This window comes from Montipora capricornis, chromosome 10 (assembly GCF_036669925.1).
Source record: "Montipora capricornis isolate CH-2021 chromosome 10, ASM3666992v2, whole genome shotgun sequence".
Taxonomy (NCBI): domain Eukaryota; kingdom Metazoa; phylum Cnidaria; class Anthozoa; order Scleractinia; family Acroporidae; genus Montipora; species Montipora capricornis.
The window spans coordinates 13,926,659-13,931,658 of NC_090892.1; the positions used below are offsets into that span (position 1 = coordinate 13,926,659).

Below are 5,000 nucleotides of genomic sequence, written 5' to 3' on the forward strand. Positions count from 1 at the left end.
TCAGGCAATTTCTTTTTTCCTTACAGTTGTTGGTGGCACGAGATTAAGTTGTTTAGTTGTCACCTAGGAATTCTACTCAGTGTCCCCTCAACCTTCCTCACCAAATCTACTAGAAAAAAAACTTCCTTCCAAAAGCAACGACAAACTGAATCAAGTGACTTTAGTTATTAACTTCACCATTATATTTACATTTACATGAAGTCCTGATTATTTATTAACAAACTAGACGTACAAAAATTAACATATTTATATGAGAGTCGTGTTAAAACTAGTTTTAAAGCTAACTAGACCTTCCGTGAGGGTACTGACTGGCTTGCCTGTGGTACGTGCACCGTTCCAAACAATTTTTTTCAAGGTCATTAAGAAGTCATACCAGAAGAGGCCATTTGGCTCACAGGTCTCCTCACACGTTCGTTCGACGAAGCAGATCTGTCCTTGCGTAATATGTAGCTCTAACAGTGCACGATATTGTTTTGGTATTGTCTATCATTGTAGTGCCATGGTAGAAGTCTTGGGTAAATAGTCTGAGAAGACATGTGGTTACTAGCAGAGTACTGAACCCAGAAAGATTGAAGAAAATAAATGGCAAGTGAGAAACATTGGCTTCTGGGCTGACATGTTGATAAACTTCTTTTCACCACAAGTTTAAGCGTGCCCGCTGAGCATCTGACAGCTTTGTAATGCCGAAGTTCACTGAAGTTAACCCTGTTCGGCGGGGTTAGTGTTTGGATGGGAGACCAAAACAATATACCCCTCATAAAACAGAAGCATCGGACCGAAAATACTATTAACGCCAACAAATGCGAACTCAGCAAGGTACCGATCTTGTTAGCTTGCTTTATGCAAGAACAAATATTGATGCAAAAGTAAATAACTATTGATACACAGTTTTTAGAATGAGCAGAAGGAAGTCTCCAGGACGGTCGATCGAGAATAACATATTTACGACATGAAAACAACATTAAGTTTGAACCGCGAATGTAGAATATAAAAAGTTACGATCAGCGACAAACATTTTGGGAGATTTTTGCTACGTTCAAATAAATCGCCAAATCGAAAGTGACATGGCCGGAATTCAGCGGGCGCCGTGATTACTCGCCAAACAGTGAAGCATCTGTGTCAAATGATGGCAAGATACCGGGTTTTTGTAAGTTTCTTTTCCTGTCAAGTGTTATAAATTTTGACAATGAAATGAACGAAGTCAAAACAAAGATCACAATCGCCCAACTCTTGTTTATGCAAAGTCAAAATTTACTCTCCAAGACGTGTTCGACGTTATTTATCACCAGGTAATTTCATCATTTTGGAAATGGCAGCTACTTTAATATTCATCTACGTCACAATATTTCACTGATTTTGGGGCTCATTTTGTTACACTACTGTTTATTTGCGTTACACTATACCACAAAAATGCTCCCGTATCACATTTCAACACACGTATGCAAATTTGTTAAGCTGGAAAATTACACAACATGATATTAAAGTTCACAAAGGCTGGAAATATCTCGTCAAAATCCTTTTCCAGCGAAAAATTAATCGAAACAAACAACATAATAACTATTAGAGTCAAAAATACCTTCATATTTCAATTGCGTGCGCTCAAACAAGAGATGCAATTAAATACATTTTTGTACGGTGGCCCACATCTGCCACGGCAAAACTTACTTTCTTACGGCAAAACTTACTTTTCCACGGCAAAACTTACTTTCTCACGGCAAAACTTACTTTTCCACAGCAAAACTTACTTTTCCACGGCAAAACTTACTTTCTCACGGCAAAACTTACTTTTCCACGGCAAAACTTACTTTTCCACGGCAAAACTTACTTTCTCACGGCAAAACTTACTTTTCCACGGCAAAACTTACTTTTCCATGGCAAAACTTAGTTTTCTACAGGTCCGGAATCCGGAATGGGGAATCCGGAATAAGAACTTGAACCAAAGTCACTTAAAATGATCCTGCGTCGTGCAAATGTTTACTTTCATCTCGTTGAGTAATTTGTCACATGCTGACTCCTTTTGGGAGGGGATTCGTGTCGTAACATCGGAAGAGAATCCAACTGTCTGGGCTTTTCTTTTTCGTGATGGTGGGGTGATAATGTTTTGACATCAAATATTAAAGCAATTGTCTTCGGGCGCTAGATTTTCTTGATTACACTCGTTTGTTGATCTCTTAAAGGTTTGTTCCATTGACCCTATAACGGAATAAAAATAGGTGCAGTGATGATTTGAAATAGTATGTTTGGTGTAGTTTTTACTAGTAAGCAACTATAGTATGTTGAAGATATGTGTAAAATTTCATTTCAGTAAGTTTTTCGTTTCCATGTGAATCTCTGTAAAAGCGAAGGATTTCTGAATTCAAATCTGTGTATTCCTATTCCGGAATAAGGCCGATCGAACGCATCCTTGCATACGTACAATACTTATGGAAAAGCATTTTACCACACGGAAATGAAAAATTTTCTTATCAGATCCCTCTTTCTAAAAACATACAGGAAAATAGGTAATATCTAAAACAATTTTCAGCTTATTTCAAATCAAAACAATTTCTTCCCAAGTACTTACAGCGGTTACCATTCACACGTGCCCCTCAACGACTTCTTGTTTCATTTTTCATTTTTTGGGTGGACGTCAGTCAATCCATTTAGTTTCGAAAAATGAAAACAAAATCGTTGAGGGCGTGTGACTGATAACCGCTGTAAGCTCAGATAACTCTTGGGAGATTCAGCCTGAATAGACTCATCTTTCCCTGTTGTAAAGTGTGACTATTTTACCTTAAAAAATGACGAATCATACGCATATACGAGTGCAGCCAGAGAGAGTCTAGTTGAACTCACGGTCAACACATCGGAATGGAAAATGATCTGCCTTAACACAAATACACTGGGTCTGTTATCGATCTTCCAGGCGCTTCACTCTATACTGGGTTAAATAATTATAACAACTTTTTTTATAAAAAAAAAAAAAAAAAAAAAAGAAAGAAATGCATTCGATCAATTTCTAAACACGGTCGTCAGCCAGCCAGTCCGAGTTGCCGACACTGATTCAACGTGGCTGCCTTCATGTCTCGTTTGCAGACGTCTTTGTAGCGAAGAAGCGGCCGTCCTGTCGATCGTTTGCCTTGAGACAGCTGTCCATAGAGTAGGTCTTTTGGAAGGCGCTCGGGGCCAACGGCGTAGTCTACGCTCTGAGAGGAGGTACTGGATAGTTGGCAGTTCTGCAGTTTCAAGTACTTTCTGGTTGGTGATTTTATCCTTCCAGGTGATCTCAAGAATTTTGCGGAGGAATCTGAAGTGGAGTGTGTTCAGTCTAGCTTCTTGTCTCGTGTATGTAGGCCATGTCTCTCTCCAATACAACAGAGTGCTGAGGACGCAAACAGAGCATTCAAGTCACTATTCAGGGAGAGATTGGAGGTGATTGTTGAGTTAAGGTACTTGAAGGCGTCCAAAGAGTTGAGTGCTTGGTTGCTGATCAGGATGGTCGGCTCAGCATCGGTCCCCGGCATTGCCAGTACCTCAGTCTTTATGATGATGGTAAAGCCAAAGTCCTGGCAGGCAGTCGCGAAGCGGTCTATGATCGCTTGTTGTCCGCTCTCTGTGTGACTGACAAAGGCAGCGTCGTCGGCAAAGGGCATCTCTCTTAACAGCACTGTCTTCACTTTTGTCTTAGCGCGGAGACGAGTCAAGTTCAGTAGCTTTCCGTCGTGGCGTGTACGGTGGAGAAGGCCCCCCTCACTGCAGAACTGGAAGGCGTGTTGGAGGATGAGAGAAAAGAAAATACCAAACAGGGTGGGTGCCCACACGCAGCCTTGTTTATCTCCACTGCGAATTTTGAACGTACGGGCGAAATCAAGAGTCCTGTTGGCGAAATATTGTAACTAAAAACATACATACACACAATTAAACGAGATGCTTTATCAACTTTATTTATCGTCGACTTTAGGAGTACCTTACTAAATGAATCGTTGAGCTTACTGCTTTCTGTGGTAATTTTAGCCTTTCTACCACTTTCACTGTATTCCGGATTCCGGATTCCGTTTCCAGATTCCCTTTCCGAATTCCATATTTTAGGCAAAAAGTAAGTTTTGCCGTGGAAAAGTAAGTTTTGCCGTGCAAAAGTAAGTTTTGCCGTAAAAAAGTAAGTTTTGCCGTGGAAAAGTAAGTTTTGCCGTGAGAAAGTAAGTTTTGCCGTGGAAAAGTAAGTTTTGCAGTGAAAGAGTAAGTTTTGCCGTGGAAAAGTAAGTTTTGCAGTGAAAGAGTAAGTTTTGCCGTGGAAAAGTAAGTTTTGCCGTGAAAAAGTAAGTTTTGCCGTGCAAAAGTAAGTTTTGCCGTGGAAAAGTAAGTTTTGCCGTGGAAAAGTAAGTTTTGCCGTGAGAAAGTAAGTTTTGCCGTGGCAGATGTGGGCCACCGTAGTTTTGACAGTTCACATCAAAACCCTTTTCGACTCGGAACGCTGACCGTAAATAATGAAGCACAAAAGCGACAACAACTTTCATTCAAATACTTCTTCACTGTCACATTTCCAAATATTTTACGCATTTGCAGAGTTGAGTATAAAATACCGGTAAATGTAAATTGTCAGACAACTAAGATGCGACTTGAGTAAACACTGTGATGCCTTCTTGTATGTAGGCGTTCGATTCCTTCAATGTTAATTTGTTAAATCATAGTTAGTAACTATGCTTAAATCCATAAAAAAATTGCTATTTGATTTCCGTGTTTTATATAATACCAAGTTAGTAAAATATTAGAAACAAAGCTCACTTGATATTCAAAGGCGAAAAATGAAATTGTTGTCGAAGACCATTACTCGTCCTTAGAATCCAGATATTTATTTTTCAGCGCTGTCTTGCTCATCCAATTGACTATCCATTCTTGAGCTCCATGAGGGTATATTTTGTTTATTTAAAGATCCACTAAAACGCCATTCACGTCAATGACTTATTAGTGAAATTTCCAATTGTTATACCGGAAGACTGTGCAGAGTTGAGAACAGGTAAATA

At 39.6% G+C, this 5,000-nt stretch overlaps 1 protein-coding gene across 2 annotated transcripts in view; it reads right to left on the bottom strand.

Annotated features, from left to right (window-relative positions):
• The window catches only part of LOC138021412 (cytochrome c oxidase assembly protein COX18, mitochondrial-like), a 401,574-nt gene that overhangs the window by 312,956 nt on the left and 83,618 nt on the right, over positions 1–5,000 (bottom strand). The gene's annotated exons all lie outside the window — the stretch shown is intronic.